Raw genomic sequence first — 17682 nt, 5'->3', positions numbered from 1 at the left:
AGCTATGGGCCTTGCTCACCGAACTTGGTCTCCCCGTGCCATTTTTTCTTGTTTCCTTTTCCTCCTTTTCTCTTCTGTTCTTCCTTCATGCCAAAATAATTTGGAGCACAGGGGTCCTCTGCGACCACTTATTTGCCTGGGCTTCTAAGACCCACTCGAGAAGGTGCCTAAGGTGGGGCACCTTCTGCTACTCGAGAGGGCGCCTGTGGCCTCCTTGGTCAGAGCAAGTTTGGTGTCACAAACTTTATTGATTTCCCGTGTTAACCAGTTATTATTGAACATCTAATAAATCTCTCAGCCTTTGCTATCCCTTAATCACCAACACCGTCATCCTGAGGGAATCCCTGAAACCAACCTGGGCGGGACCCTGGCACCAGTCCATTTGGGGGCTTCCCTGGTAGCTCAGTTGGTAAAGAATCTACCTGCCATGAAGAAGACCCAAGTTTGATGCTTTGGTCAGGAAGATCTCCTCAGGAAAGAAATGGCAACCCACTCCAGCATTCTTGCTTGAAAAATCCTACCACCAAAGGAGTCTGGTGAGCTACAAATACCCATGGGGTCAGAAGCATCGGACACGACTTATGAGGTAAACCCCAAGCCAGTCCATTTTAGTTCACTGATTCCTAAAATGTTGATGTTCACTCTTGCCATCTCTTGCTTGACCGCTTCCAATTTGCCTTGATTCATGGACCTAACATTCCAGGTTCCTATGCAGTATTGCTCTTTACAGCCTTGGACTTGACTCCCATCACCAGTCACATCCACAGCTAGGTGTTGCTTTTGCTTTGGATCCATCTCTTCACTTTTCTGGATTTATTTCTCCACTGATCTCTAGTAGCATATTGGACACCTACTGATCTGCTGATGGGGAGTTCATCTTTCAGTGTCCTATCTTTTTGCCTTTTCATACTGTTCATGGGGTTCTCAAGGCAAGAATACTGAAGTCGTTTGCCATTCCCTTCTCCAGTGAACCATGTTTTGTCAGAACATTAAAGCATAACCTGTCTATCTTGGATGGCCCTTCATGGCTTGGCTCGCTCATAATTTCATTGAGTTAGACAAGTCTGTGCTCCATGTGATCAGTTTGGTTTGTTTTCTGTGATTGAAGTTTTCAGTCTGCTTGCCCTCTGATGGATAAGGATAAGAGGCTTATGGAAACTTCCCGATGGGAAAGACTGACTGAGGGGGAAACTAGATCCTGCTCTGATGGGTGGGGCCATGCTCAGTAAATCTTAAATCCAATTTTCTCTTGATGGATGGGGCTGTGTTCCCTCCCTGTTGTTTGTCCTGAGGCCAAACTATGGTGGAGGTAATGAAGATAATGGCACCTCTTTCAACAGGTCCCATGCATGCACTGCTGCACTCAGTGACCCTGGCGGTGCAGCAGGCCACCTCCAATCCTTGCCTCAGCCAGAGACTCCTGGAAAATAAAACTAAAAAAGGTAAAAATACAGGCACACACAATCATAATGGCTAATTCCATTAGTCATTAGAGTTCTGATATCACATATCCTGTCTCTGGAGAACTTCTGTGTGCACTCAGAACATAATTGAGCATGGAAGTAATGTTTAGAGTTGTTGTGAAAAGAGTTTTGACTTCTTGGATCCCCTGACCCAGTGGGTCTCTGGACTTCAGGAATTCTCAGGGCACACTACAGAACCACCACTTTAAACCATTGGCATGGTTGGATGTGAAATGATAAAGGGACCCTTGTGTTGACACAGGGTTTAAAGTTTCACTTTTACATTTCTTGCTTGTTTCTTTGATTTCTCTAAAGAAATTTTGACCAGAGAGTTTCTTTTTTTTAAAAAACAAATATTTCTGTGTTGCATTCATTCTTCCCTCATGGTGCTCTGTGCTCTTTGGATCCAGTGTGGTGCTAGACATCCTATTTTTATGTGGAAACAATTGGCCACCCACAAGACTATCATGTCTCATATAAGTTTATGATGTCTATTCAGGGCTTAAAAAATCAGTTCTGAAGATATTGATAATCTGAGGAAAAACCATCTCATTGTAATTAAAGGTGTCATTGGTGGTGGTGTTCAGTCGCTAAGTCGGGTCCAACTCTTTTTGAGCCCATGGGCTGCAGCACGCTAGGCCTCCCTGTGCCTCACGATCTCCTAGAGTTTGCCCAAGTTCATATGCATTGCATCAGTGATGCTATCCCACCATCTCATCCTCTGACATCTCCTTCTCCTCCTGCCCTCAATCTTTCCCAGCATCAGGATCTTTTCCAGTGATTCAGCTCTTCACATGAGGTGCCCTTAGTATTGGAGCTTTAGTTTCAGCATCAGTCCTTCCAGTGAATATTCAGCATTGATTTCTCTTATGATTGATTGGTTTGATCTCTTTGCTGTCCAAGGGACTCTCAGATGTCTTCTCTAGCATCACTGTTTGAAAGCATCGATTCTTTGGCACTCAGCCATCTGTATAGTCCAACTCTCACATCTGTACATGACTACTGAAGAAACCCTGACTTTGGCTGTACGGAACTTTGTCAGCAAAGTGATGTCTTTGCTTTTTAATGTTGTCTAGGTTTGTAATATTAATTAAAGTAGCAGCACTCATTAAAAGTGTTTTTAAAACCATGGTCTCTAGAGCACACAGTATTACAAGGCGTAATTAAGTGTAAAATAAGGTAGATATACATTTTCTTAATAATATATTTGTATGTTGAAAAATAGTCATGCATGGATAAGAGAGAAGGACTATAAAGAAAGCTGAACGCAGAAGAATTGATGCTTTTAAACTGTAGTGTTGGAGAAGACTCTTGAGAGTCCCTTGGACTGCAACAAGATCCATCCAGTCCATCCTAAAGGAAATCAGTCCTGGGTGTTCATTGGAAGGACTGATGTTGAAGCTGAAACTCCAATATTTTGGCCACCTGATGTGAAGAGCTGACTCATTTGAAAAGACCCTGATATTGGGAAAGATTGAGGGCAGGAGGAGAAGGGGACGACAGAGGATGAGATGGTTTGATGGCATCGCTGACACAATGGATATGCATTTGCATAGACTCCAGAAATTGATGATGTATGGGGAAGCCTGGTGTGTTTCAGTTCATGAGGCCGCAAAGAGTCAGACACGACTGAGTGACTAAACTGAACTGATGTTGAAAAAAATAATTATTGGTAAAGTTCTTATGGAATACAGAATATGTAATAGAAGTTGAGTAAATCAAAATCAGTAATCAGTCAGTCAGTTCCGTCACTCAGTCATGTTTGACTCTTTGTGACCCCATGAATCGCAGCATGCCAGGCCTCCCTGTCCATCACCAACTCCCTGAGTTCAATCAGACTCACGTCCATTGAGTCAGTGATGCCACCCAGCCATCTCATCCTCTGTCGTCCCCTTTTCCTCCTGCCCCCAATCTCTCCCAGCATCAGAGTCTTTCCCAATGAGTCAACTCTTCGCATCAGGTGGCCAAAATACTAGAGTTTCAACTTTAGCATCATTCCTTCCAAAGAAATCCCAGGGCTGATCTCCTTCAGAATGGACTGGTTGGAACTCCTTGCAGTCCAAGGGACTCTCAAGAGTCTTCTCCAACACCACAGTTCAAAAGCATCAATTCTTCGGCACTCAGCCTTCTTCACAGTCCAACTCTCACATCCATACATGACCACTGGAAAAACCATAGCCTTCACTAGACGGACCTTTGTTGGTAAAGTGATGTCTCTGCTTTTGAATATGCTATCTATGTTGGACATAACTTTCCTTCCAAGGATAAGCGTCTTTTAATTTCATGGCTGCAGTCACCATCTGCAGTGACTTTGGAGCCCCCCCAAAATAAAGTCTGACACTGTTTCCACTGGTTCCCCATCTATTTCCCATGAAGTGATGGGACCAGATGCTGTGATCTTCGTTTTCTGAATGTTGAGCTTTAAGCCAACTTTTTCACTCTCCACTTTCACTTTCATCAAGAGGCTTTTTAGCTCCTCTTCACTTTTTGCCATAAGGGTGTTGTCATCTGCATATCTGAGGTTATTGATATTTCTCATGGCAATCTTGATTCCAGCTTGTGTTTTGTCCAGTCCAGCGTTTCTCATGATGTATTCTGCATAGAAGTTACATAAGCAGGGTGAAAATTTACAGTCTTGATGAACTCCTTTTCCTATTTGGAACCAGTCTGTTGTTCCATGTCCAGTTCTAACTGTTGCTTCCTGACCTGCATACAGATTTCTCAAGAGGCAGATCAGGTGGTCTGGTATTCCCATCTCTTTCAGAATTTCCCTCCGTTTATTGTGATGCACACAGTCAAAAGTTTTGGCATAGTCAATAAACCAGAAATAAATGTTTTTATGAAACTCCCTTGCTTTTGATGATCCAGTGGATGTTGGCCATTTGATCTCTGGTTTCTCTGCCTTTTCTAAAACGAGCTTGAACATCAGGAAGTTCAGCGTTCACATATTGCTGAAGCCTGGCTTGGAGAATTTTGAGCATTACTTTACTAGCATGTGAGATGAGTGCAATTGTACGGTAGTTTGAGCATTCTTTGGCATTGCCTTTCTCTGGGATCGGAATGAAAACTGCCCTTTTCCAGTCCTGTGGCCACTGCTGAGTTTTCCAAATTTGCTGGCATATTGAGTGCATCAGTTTCACAGCATCATCTTTCAGGATTTGAAATAGCTCAACTGGAATTTCATCACCTCCACTAGCTTTGTTCATAGTGATGCTTTGTAAGGCCCACTTGACTTCACATTCCAGGATGTCTGGCTCTAGGTCAGTCATCACACCATCGTGATTATGTGGGACATGAAGATCTTTTTTGTACAGTTCTTCTGTGTATTTTTGCCACCTCTTCTTAATTTCTTCTGCTTGTTTTAGGTCCATACCATTTCTGTCCTTTATAGAGCCCATCTTTGCAGGAAATGTCCCCTTGATATCTCTCATTTTCTTGAAGAGATCTCTAGTCTTTCCCTTTCTGTTGTTTTCCTCTATTTCTTTGCATTGATCGCTGAGGAAGGCTTTCTTATCTCTTCTTGCTATTCTTTGAAACTCTGCATTCAGATGCTTATATCTTTCCTTTTCTCCTTTGCTTTTAACTTCTCTACTTTTCACAGCTATTGGTAAGCCTTCCCCAAACAGCTATTTTGCTTTTTTGCATTTATTTTCTATGGGGATGGTCTTGATCCCTGTCTCCTGTACAATGTCATGAACCTCATTCCATAGTTCATCAGGCACTCTATCTATCAGATCTAGGCCCTTAAATCTATTTATCTCTTCCACTGTATAATCATAAGGAATTTGATTTAGGTCATACCTGAATGGTCTAGTGGTTTTCCCTACTTTCTTCAATTTAAGTCTGAATTTCTTAATAAGGTAATAAATCAGTAATACTAGGCAATTAAAAAGTAGAAGAAATGAGACACACTAGTTTACGTCTCTTCTTGAATCATGGTGATGTGTGAGATACTGTAAGCTGTGAAGGACTAGTGAGTTTCAGCGGAGAGGTGGGCATGGAACTGATTCTCTGAAGAAAGACTTTCTACAATTTAGTCAGAGTTGCATTCTCACATTCTAATAAATGGAGACCTTGTTTTCACATTTTTCAAATTGGGCTTCTGCTGCTTTGACCATCAGTAATGAGACTTGTAAACGAGCCAGGCATGTGAGATGTGATGGTCAGTATGCATTGGTGGCCCATTCAATGACAAAAATCAGTCAGCATCCACAGAATTTGGACAGAAGACCGTAATAGATAAAATGAAGATAGAGCCTGTAGCGGTGTTCCTGGTAGGGAATTACTCGCTCTGTCCTCTATGCAAATCGGAGCTGCCAGGTAACAGAGGAAGCAACGAAGGTAATGCAGAAGCCCAGAGCACTCAGCTGTGGGCCAGTTGGGCACGGCCTTACCATCCTGCTGATGGTTCCAAATTAAATTCTGTGGCAAAGTCTACCTTGTGCTAACTCCTTTTATGCAACCTATTGCCAATCAGTAGCTCTTAGCAAGGTGTTTGCATTCTCCCTCTGACCATTTGTGAAGTTGTGAAATCACTTAGTCGTGTCTGACTCTTTGAGACCCCATGGACTATAGTCCATCAGGCTCCTCCATCCATGGGATTCTCCAGGCAAGAATACTGGAGTGGGTTGCCATTTCCTTCTCCAGGGAATCTTCCCGACCCAGGGATCAAACCCAGGTCTCCGGCATTGTAGGTGGACGCTTTAATCTCTGAGCCACCAAGGAAGCCCATCTGGCCATAGTAATACAATAAATAACAAAAAGAGTTGGGAAAACACAATTCGTTCAGGCTGGTGTTTAGCATACACCTAAGAGTGGGTAGCAGGATTATGTTTAGAATGCTGGGACTAGGTAGCCATCTAGAGACTGCCTTCTCAAAACAGGACTTTGTAGCAATGTTTTTATATGGCTGTCAATTCATAAGTATTAAGCATGATTATATTCACTATAACTGCAAAAGCAACTCTGATACCAAATACTAAAATACTTCTTGCGTTTTCTGTGACTTCATATTTTTAGAATTGGCTTTCCCAGTGGGAATGGGAGTCACGGGAAATTTGCTACATAGTACCTCCTTCTCAGGTGTGTCCACATAGTATATCAACTTGTTTTAGTATTTGTAATGAATTAAGAGTTCACAAGGGAGGTTGGTATAAAGGAGTGGTGTATCACTTAAAAGCAGTATATAGAAAGTCAATTCTGATTCTACTAGGATGCCCAGTCTATTGAGTAACCATGTCTAAGAATGTGTTGTCCATAAATACTAATTAATTTAGTGCCCTTAATCAGTCATACGGTCAAGACTATGGTAAGAAATCATCCACTCTTTCTTTTTTCACTCCTGTACTTTTTTCTTTTCTATCTTCACCTTGCATTTACAGAATATTATCAGTTATCTCCTAGTATAGTGACTACGGGCTCTAAACTCAACATGTTGGTCTTTTTTTTTTTTTTTTCTTTTAATCTATACAGCTGAGTCATTTGCTCTTGTCTCTCCATGAGCTTGGTAGGTCCAGGGAAAACAAGTTCAAAAAAATGCCTACATGAGTCCCTTCAACACTGGACGATGTGAGATAGGAAAACTATAAAATAGATAGAAGCCACTTCAGTCAGTTCATGTTGATCATTTTCTTCTCAGTCAATACATTTTATAAAATATTGAGCAGTTATTTTATCCTTCAGTGTCCCTGGATTTGTACATTCATTGGTTTATTAAAGATTTATTCTATACTGTACCCTGAAAGTTTTATATCCTAAATATTTCTGTAAACACTCCCTCAGTTCAGGCCTGCATCACCTTGTTATTCCCAGTATTAATGCCCTCAGATTCGCCTTCCCCCAGTTATTCATATGCCCTTCAGATTCTTCCCTCCCATGGTGTTCAGTCACCAATCTCAAAAGCACACGTTACCATGAGGCACTCTGAGTCACATTAATGTCTAGACCTCTTAAAGCACCATCGATGCTCTCATAATCTGACTTCTGCCTGACTCTATCTCTAGCCCTTTTAGTCCTTTGCTCTAGAATTCTGAACTGCTGCTGGTGCCGTCTTCACTTGTCCCTGTTGTTGTTCAGTCGCTGAGTCGTGTCTGATTCTATGTGGCCCCATGGACCACAGCACACCAGGCTTCCCTGTTCTTCACTATCTCCCAGTGCTTGCTCAACTCAGGTTCATGGAGTCGGTGATGCCATCCAACCATCTCATCCTGTCATTCCCTTCTCCTCCCGACTTCAACCTTTCCCAACATCAGGGTCTTTTCTAATGAGTCAACTGTTCAAATCTGGTGACCAAAGTACTGGAGCTTCAGTGCTAGCATCAGTGTTTCCAATGAATGTTGAGAACTGATTTTGTTTAGGATTGACTGGTTGGATCTCCTTTCAGTCCAAGGAACTGTCATGAGTCTTTCCAAATACCACAGTTGAAAAGCATCAGTTCTTCGGTGCTCAATCTTCTTTTTGGTCCAACTCTCATATCCATACATGACTACTGGAAAAGCCTTTGCTTTGACTAGACAGACCTTTGTCAGCAAAGTAATGTCTCTGCTTTTTAATACGCTGTTTGTCATATCTTTTCTTCCAAGGAGCAGGTGTCCTTTAATTTCATGACTGCAGTCACCATGTGCATTGATTTTGGAGCCCAAGAAAATAAAGTCTTGTTTCTGTTCTCATTGTTTCCCCATCTCTTTGCCACGAAGTGATGGGACTGGATGCCATGACCTTCATCTGTCTATCCCTTCACTTTGGACAAATATCTACCCTGTGGTGTGTGTGCTTCTCTCCCCATCTTGCTACAGCCTGAAATGCTCTCCCTCTCCTGCCCTCTGTTCCCTTGAACAGTGTAAGTCTGCTCTCAGGCATTATCTCTAGAAAATCCACCCCTGACACACTTTTCTACATTTTTCATGAAACTCTAGCGTCAGTACTGAGCAGAAACCCAAGAAATAATTATTGAATAAGAGACATGGGGGCTCTGTATCAACCTAGAGGGGTTGGATGGGGAAGGAGATGAGACGGAGGTTCAAAGGGGCTGTATATGTGTACCTGTGGCTGATTCATGTTGAGGTTTCACAGAAAACAACAAAATTCTGTAAGGCAGTTATCCTTCAATTAAAAAAAAAAAAAAAACGCTATATGCAGGTGACTTTTAAGAGCATGTCCTCTGCAGTCTAGGAGCCAAGAGGATAGACATGTAAAGAAATGATTTACAGTTCAGATCTATATCTGTCACTAGGAAAATCTATAAAGATACACTAGAAAAATATTTAAAGTACTAAGAGAGCTACAAGGAAAGGCTACCTCTTTATCAGATGAAACATGGCAGTAATCAAAGACAACTTCACAAAGCAGTTTGAGCTTTAAAAGATGAAAAGTAATTTGTCAGAAGAGTAAGGGAAGCATTTCAGATGAAGGAACTGACAAAAGCTAAAAAGTAAGAGGAATTTTGTAAACCATGAAAAATGTTGCAGTTGATGCTTGGCTTCTGCTGCTAAGTTGCTTCAGTCGTATCCGACTCTGCCTGACTCCATAGATCGCAGCCCACCAGGCTCTCCCGTCCCTGGGATTCTCCAGGCAAGAACACTGGAGTGGGTTGCCATTTCCTTCTACAATGCATGAAAGTGAAAAGTGAAAGTGAAGTCACTCCGTCGTGTCCAAATCTTCGCACCCCCATGGACTTCAGCCTATCAGGCTCCTCCTCCCATGGGATTTTCCAGGCAAGAGTACTGGAGTGGGTTGCCATTGCCATCTCCCTGATGCTTGACATGTTGTTAAAAATGTCCTGTTATGAGAAGATAATGTATGGTGACTTTATATGTCTGTCCTGTATTTTGTTTGGTTTCTGATTGTTTTGTTCACTGCTGTTTGGATCAATCTGTTACTGAATCTTTGAGCTGTTTGTGTGCTTGTAAGAAAAAAAAGAGACATTACTTTGCCAACAAAGGTCCATCTAGTCAAGGCTATGGTTTTTCCAGTGGTCATGTATGGATGTGAGAGTGGGACTGTGAAGAAAGCTCAGTGCCGAAGAATTGATGCTTTTGAACCGTGGTGTTGGAGAAGACTCTTGAGAGTCCCTTGAACTGCAAGGAGATCCAAACTGTCCATTCTGAAGGAGATCAGCCCTAAGATTTCTTTAGAAGGAATGATGCTAAAGTTGAAACTCCAATACTTTGGCCACCTCATGTAAAGAGTTGGCTCATTGGAAAAGACTCTGATGCTGGGAGGGATTGGGGGCAGGAGGAGAAGTGGACAACAGAGGATGAGATGGCTGGATGGCATCACTGACTCGATGGACATGAGTCTGAGTGAACTCTGGGAGTTGGTGATGGACATGGAGGCCTGGCGTGCTGTGATTCATGGGGTCACAAAGAATCAGACAGGACTGAGCGACTAAACTGAACTGAACTGAAACTGGTGACATCTGGTATTTCCCAAATGGTTTGTTCAAGTTTTCAGGTCATTGGAAGTAGTTCTTAAAGAAGTAAATATTCAGCTGAAGATTAAGATTGATTTAATCTGTCATTTCATACAATATTTTAGATCTCTGTTTTAAATGAGGATTATGTCTTTTATCTAAACATTCTAAGTAATTTTAACTAAACATGAAGATCTGTCAAGAGAACTAGACTTTGAAATGATAACAGAGAAAGAACAAGAAAAATTTGATGAATATGAGAATAACCATGCACAGTTATGTAAAACTTTAAATTTCATTATCTGGTGTAGTACTGTATGAGAAAATGTGTATCAAACAAGGTAAATTAGAATGGAAAGATAAGTTAACACCCATTACAAATGAGTTAAAGTGGAAGATCAGTTAAATTTTGTGAGGAATACCAAATTACCATTTCTCCTCAGGAAGATCCACTATGTGATAACCCTAAAGAAGTAGCAATTCAAAAGGAAATAACTCCTAATCTCACAAATAATATACTTGATTGTGAGGAAAAAGATGAATTTGGAGTATCTGTCTCTCTAGTATTCCAATAATTTCCTGAACAACAACAAAAAAAAACCTAGTCTCAAAAATGTTTTTCCATGGTCTGTAAACTCTGGGTCCCTTGGATAGATTTGTCTGTCATCTTCAAAGCTTTATTTCCCTGAAAATAAATAGACTTTGAAAATTGTCAACCAGACATTGAACATGTGTTTATGAAAATTGAGGAGAATTTTTATAATGATACAGAAAATTTAAAAAGTAGGGGAGCCAGTATTTATATTCAAAGTGAAAGACCACGAGATTGATATGCAAATGTCACAAAATATGAGGCAAGATCCCACTAATTGGAAATTTGACACTGAACAGGCATGTCATTCTAGTCTGTGGCTTGTCTACTCTGACAAGATGAAACATAGAATTCAAATAAAAATTCACGTTTTCCTTGCTGTTGTTAAAATACTGTTCTGAAAAATAAAGCAATACAGGACTGGTTCCAGAAGCCACTGCATGCAGATAATTGCAGTGCTAGTAACAATAAAAGCATGGAACCCGAATTAGAAAATGGGAATTCTCCTCCACCTAATAGTCACAGCGTATCTGAAGTGTATGTAAATGAAGAATTAGAGAAGGATATGCAAAGGTTTACGAATGAAATAGACATGTTTCAAGTAGAGCTGCTGGCTCTGGAAAAAGAGAAAATCTAACTTCCAAAGAGTTTCTCATTTTCTCTTGCCTTGGTTTTTCTCTTTCTTGATGATATGGTCCATTTTGATTTTCCATTTATGAATAAAGCAGGGTCATCCAAAGAGGTAATTGTGTAGAAATCAATTATTATCTCAATAACAGGTATTCAGGAAACTATTTTCATGGCTTTTGTCCTTCAATAAATTCTCATATCTAATTCTTCTCTGTCCGTCTTCATATGGACTGGGAAACTCATTTAGCTATGTACCATGTGGTCTTCTGAGCCAGAATAAGCACCAAGGAAATTGCTTAAGAAGAATAATCAGCTAAGGTTTTGTGTCTTTTTTTCCTCTTTAACTCTGTTGGGTTAAATATGTTATATTTCCATAGGATGGGAATAAAGCACTGACTGAGAGATGGGACATGCACATGTGTTCCCTCTAATCTCTTCATTGTGGTTGAATATGTGTGATCTTCTCTGCTTTCTGCAATCGCTGGGCACTTAGATTTCCAGCATGGCCTCTTCAGGATCTTTTAAATAACAAATATGTGTGCTCCCAATATGCTTTAATCAGCACTCTCAGATGTTTCTTTTGAGACAGACCTTTCCATTATGTTGTTTACTAAAATGTAGAAAGTTTTGACATGTGTGATTTTGTTACATAGATTGTGTGTGTGTGTGTGTGTGTGTGTGAAAGTTGCTCAGTCATATCCAAGTCTTTGCGAACCCTTGGACTGTAGCCTGCCAGGCTCCTCTGCCCATGGAATTCCCCAGGCCAGAAAGAATACCAGAGCGGCTAGCTAGTCCCTTCTCCAGAGGATCTTTCTAACCCAGGGCTCCCCATTGAGGGTGGATTCTTTAATATTTGAGCCACCAGGGAAGCCCATAGGCAGTATAAACCCTGAGCAAAAAAGAAAAAAAAAATTAAGTGTTTATCTACAAAGGAGAAGACTGAGTTCTGAGATGCTATGAGATTTTTCTTTCTTCAGTAATAGGTTTTTAAAATTGTTTGTTTGCTCTTTTGTGTAAGACGTGTTCTGACTGAATTTGAACAACAGATAAAAAGATTAAAAAAAAACAAAACAAAAACTTTATGTATTCTCCTGTTTAAAAAAAAAAAAAAAAGGAGATGAGCCCTACCCCCAACTAAGGCATTGAGTTACTGTGCCAAAGTCACGCTTTTAACTTATCTGATTAATCTGATGAATTCATTTGATAATATAAAACATTCAACATTCCAGAATTGTATCATCTCTTTTGATGCCATAAAATGCTGGGGAGTGCCAGTTTAGGGGCCTTAAACAAAACCTTGAACTTTTTTTTTTTTTACTTTATTGCTGTTTTTGGTAAATAGTGGGGCAATACTAGGTAATTATTTCTATACCCTCTAGCTGTAAGGTTTGATGGTTATTGAATGTGGAATTGGGAAGCATTACTTATATTCCAGAATTCCACACTAACAACTCCTCAGTTTCATTCTGCTCCTTGTGTTTTGGTAAACTCTGGTTCATTTAATTTAGCAAACACCGTCACTTTTTTGCTATCTCCCGTATCCAAGTGAAAAAAGAATTGTGAAAGGCAGAGGGGAAAGAATAGCTTTAGTGCAGAGAGAAGAATTTTTCCTTTCTGAGGTCCGAAGGTGTCACATCCTCTACATCTGGCTGTTTAATGGAAAATCCCGGTAGTGGTAGTAAAGACCAAAGAGGACAGATTTTGTGTCTTTGTCTTTTTATCTCTCTGTCTCTGCCAGTCAGATGACTGGGAAGACTGAATATGAATAATCGCATCTTATTAAGAAAGCCATTTTTGAAATTTTGGGGAATTTTGTTTCTTTTCCTCAAACAGAAAGGAGCAGATTTTACAAAAATTTCAGTGACTTGTAAGTGATAAAATTAAAATAAACACAAAAATATTTTTATCACTTAAATTCAGGGTGAGCACTGAGTCAAATAATAAAATTGAAAACAAAGATCTTTGTAATCAATACATAGCGATTATTCTCAGTGTCAAACTTCCATTTAAGGTTGAAGAAGAAAAGAAGCACAAAGGTAGTGAAGTGGAAGTATCAGAGAACATATGTGATGCTGCTGATGAGAGTGGATTGTTTCAGCACAGAAAGAGTGGAGGAAACAGCAACCAGGAGTTTCCTGCTATGCAGAATGAGGGTTCTGATAGGTAACCCTATATCAATATTTAACAGCACGGCCCTTGTTATGTTCCTATAAAATAATTTCTAACTTGAACTAATGTTTGTGATGTACACATTTTATATTTAACTAGAGATATAGTTATTTTTATATTCTTGTCCTTTAGCCTTATTACTAGAGTTCCTTTTTTAACATACCACCATGTTACATATTAGAGTATTCTGGATTTGACTGCATATTTGCCTTAATCAGCGTGTTGTATATTTAAATTTGTTTTGTCACTAATGAACATCCTTTCGTTTCAGTTTGAAGACGTCTTTCAGCGTTTCTCATGAGGCGGGACTAGTAGTGATAAACTCCATTAGGTTTGCTTTGTTTGGGACAGTTTTTATTTCTCTTTCATTTCTGAAAGACAACTTTTCTGGAAAGAGTACTCTTGGCTGGCAGGATTTTCTCTCCTAGCACTTTGAGTAAGTCCATGGAGGGAGGCCAAATTGCTGATGGTGGCGGGAGAACCGATGAGGCATTGGTCTTTCAGCCGTGATGCTGCTGTCGCTGGATCATATGGGTGGTTTAAAAGGGAGCTTTCCTCCCCTGGCCAAATATTTCCTTGGTTTCTTCTTTCATGGTATATGTGCCTCATGTCATTTAAAATACTACCTAAGTTAAGAGTGGCTTTTTTTCTGTGAATTCTTTTTCATTTATTTTTGGCTGCGCTGGATCTTTGCCGCAGCAGTGCTTGGGCTTCTCAGTGTGGTGGCTTCTCTGAATGCTGAGCGTGGGCTCTAGGGTGCTGGCTTCAGTAGCTGTGGAGCACGGTTTAGTTGTACCATAGCATGAGGGATCTTCTCTGACCAGGAATGGAACACTTTCCCCCTTTATTGGTAGGTGGACTCCTAAGCACTAGACCACCAGGGAAGTCCTTAAATTCACCATTATTATATTTAGAAGCAAAACAAAAAAAATATAGTGTAAATCTATTTATGACTCCCATGTCTAAGAGTCAAGGCGCTTAGCCAGTGGACTCCAGGTTTTCAGTGTGGCCCTTGAGGTTCTTCTCAGTGTCTTTCCAGATGCATCTCTCTACTTTCTTCCATGTATTTTGTGCTCTTCCTTCCAGGTTCCTCAGAAACAAGCCAGATGCCCTGTGCTTGATGTTTGTGCTCACATTAGAATCTCCAAGTAGAATGATTTTCTCCCTTTTCTGTTTCTCATGACCTCCTCTCTTCACTTCTTCTGCAAATCCTTCCTTATTTCACTTATCACTTTCATATGTCAAGTTTTATATATCATATTGTATCATAATCATATCTGTGTTTGAAGGAAGAATTTGTTTTCTTGCATATGGTTGGTACTATATAACTGTCTTGTGAATTAATAAATGACTTAAGATGGGTAAGAGTTGGAATTTTGTAAGAATTGGTTGTTTTTTACTCTTTATCAGTTGAATTATTAGAAAACATTGGCTTTTTTTGTGTGGACTTTTTAAAGTAGCAATCCTGGTGTGCACAGGAAGGAAGTAAAGAAAAAGCACGATGACAAATGGACACCAGAAGAATGTGTGATTGCACCATATTTGAAAAGACCGATTCACTGACTAGTGGTCTGCTGCATGTGAATGATGACAGCATTTTAAGGGAAGTGGATCAGGGTGATGACAGGTACATTCTCCAGATTCCTTGTTTGTAGGGGAAGATATATTACCACTGAATACTTATTCTGGAAATAGAGCAGCATTATACAGTGCTCAGGCCAAGACAAGAGATTGCTCAACTCTCGTGGACGAACACTGCTGAAAGGTTAAGGTGAGGACCAGTGCCTTTGGCTGGAAGTCATTTCAATAAATAGTCCCCTTGGAAGCTGGACTGTAATGAATACATGTAAACATTCAGTAGGGAATGTTATTGGGACAGGCAATGAAGAACTGGATGGTATCTGAAGAGGAATGTGGAGTTCACAGGTGTTACTTGTTTTATGTTAAGAAGGGAGCTTTTAGAGTATGTATGCTATTGGAGGGAGAAGGCAATGGCAACTCACTCCAGTACTCTTGCCTGGCAAATCCCATGGAGGGAGGAGCCTGGTAGGCTGCAGTCCATGGTGTTGCTAGGAGTCAGACACTACTGAGCGACTTCACTTTCACTTTTCACTTTCATGCATTGGAGAAGGAAATGGCAACCCACTCCAGTGTTCTTGCCTGGAGAATCCCAGGGACGGGAGAGCCTGGTGGGCTGCTGTCTATGGGGTAACACAGAGTCAGACACGACTGAAGTGACTTAGCAGTAGCAGCAGCATGCTATTGGAAATGAGCCAGCAGATGGCATATTTATTTAGTTTAGTCTTGTTTGCATTTCCAATACTAGAAAGCTTATTGATTGTATGGCATTATCTTTAAACTATTACAGTGAACTAATTGTGCATTCTACTTCTGTTCATGTATAGTTTTATGGTAAGGGCTTGTTCATTGGTTCTGAAGTGTAATATGTCTATGTAATGGAATATGCAGATGATTGCTTAAGTTAATTCTATCATATATAGATTTTCAAAAAGTATATAATTGTGAATTTACAAACACTTAGGCTATACTGAATAGGATATGGTCATTCCTTGATGATTCTAATTGATAGTAACATGATGAGTAGCTATGACTTTGTAAGGTGCTCTGAAACATCGGAGAAGGCAATGGAACCCCACTCCAGTACTCTTGCTTGGCAAATCCCATGGACGGAGGAGCCTGGTGGGCTGCAGTCCATGGGGTCGCTAAAAGTCGGGCACCACTGAACAACTTCACTTTCACTTTTCACTTTCATGCATTGGAGAAGTAAATGGCAACGCACTCCAGTGTTCTTGCCTGGAGAATCCCAGGGACGGGGGAGCCTGGTGGGCTGCCATCTATGGGGTCACACAGAGTCGGACACAACTGAAGTGACTTAGCAGTAGCAGCAGCTGAAACATCACATCATACTAACCTCATAGTTGTTTATAGATTCCAGGGAAAAGGGGGATATTTTATTTATATTCAATAGAAAAACATTATTAGCAGTCTTTCACAAATTACTGATATATTTTCTGTGTCCTTTAATGCTGCTCTTATTTATTTCTGCATCCTTTATAGACAATTACTTGCCAATGCAAAGAGTTTATATAAAAAAGAAAAGTTTAGGTATTGTTTGTATTTTTGAATATTTAATATTAGCCAGAAATGAATCATTTGTTCTTTTAGGCCTGCAAGGAAAACACCATATGAAAAGAAGAAGGCATAGTAAAAAAAAAAAAAAAATGAACTGTCAAAAATATTATCCTTGTCGAAAATATTTTGCCAAAGGAATAGTGGTAAAATAGAAAATCTTCCTTTGTTGTAGAGAAGTTTACTCTGAACACATCATTTAGAAACACTGTTGATAAAGTTATCCTTTTGATAAAAATCTCTTCTTTTAAGAAATGTCTGTTTTTGTTTTGATACGGAGATTTATCACCTCTGTACACTTTGTGTATTTATACATATTTTAAGCACATTGTGAAACAGTATTGTTTATGTGTAGGTCAAAGAACAAATTAATTACGTGAACAAACTGGATGACTTAACTCAGTCGTCCGAGACTGTTTCTGAGGATGGTGACGTGCTTTACTCTACGAATTCCATGTTCCAAGTAGAACCTCTCAACATGGGGTATAAAAGTAGGACCGCAGTGTAAATGTTAATGGAAAGCCTGTCTGTGTATAGCGTAGTGATATATGCACACCTTGTCAGTACTGCTCTAGAGCCAGGGATATGCTACAGTGCTGTGCATCTCAGAAGTTTGTTTTACATTAAAAGGACATGAAAGTGAGTGTATACTCTGAGCCACAGGCCTATGATAATCTCACTCACTGTACCTTCTGTTGACTCTTCTTCTTTTCTGTGCCTTCACCCGTGGTCAGGCCAGCATCATTTTCCTCTTAGAGTAACTGAAATTATCTCAGGACTTCTTTCCCTGCCACTCCACCTGGCAGAACCTCAGTCTGCACAGCAACTGTAATTATTGCCTATTTTTAAACATTCAGGTCTCATCATGCTACCCCCTTGCTTCAAGCCCAACTGTTGCCTCTCTTTGCTGCGTAGTTAAAGGTCACAATTGTGTGATTCCATCTGGTTTTAGTTTTCACCCTTCTTTCTACATGAATTCTAGAATCAGCTTGTCAGTTCCCTAAAATGTCTGCTGGTCTTAGCATTTTCATTTTCCTTCAGTTCAAAATACTTTGTATTTTCTCTTTTCATTACCTTTTTGATCCAAGGATTATTTAGATCCATGTGATTTAGTTTCCAAATATTGAGAGTTTTCCAGAGATCCTTCTTTGCTCTTGCTTCTCATGATTCATTAGGTGTTTCCAGAGGGGCTCTGGGACTAGGGCTGATTATTTCCTGCCTTGGAGGCAAGACCTTGCTGACTACCCTGTTCATTCTGCTGGTACCTA

The 17682-nt window shown here is 40.2% G+C and overlaps 1 pseudogene; it reads left to right on the top strand.

The window, feature by feature from the left end:
- The window catches only part of LOC129634477 (ankyrin repeat domain-containing protein 26-like), a 198795-nt pseudogene that overhangs the window by 51909 nt on the left and 129204 nt on the right, over window positions 1-17682 (top strand).

This window comes from Bubalus kerabau, chromosome 19 (genome assembly GCF_029407905.1).
Source record: "Bubalus kerabau isolate K-KA32 ecotype Philippines breed swamp buffalo chromosome 19, PCC_UOA_SB_1v2, whole genome shotgun sequence".
Lineage (NCBI taxonomy): Eukaryota > Metazoa > Chordata > Mammalia > Artiodactyla > Bovidae > Bubalus > Bubalus kerabau.
Note: the sequence above shows the minus strand (reverse complement) of the source record. Positions and strands in the feature narration are given on the sequence as shown.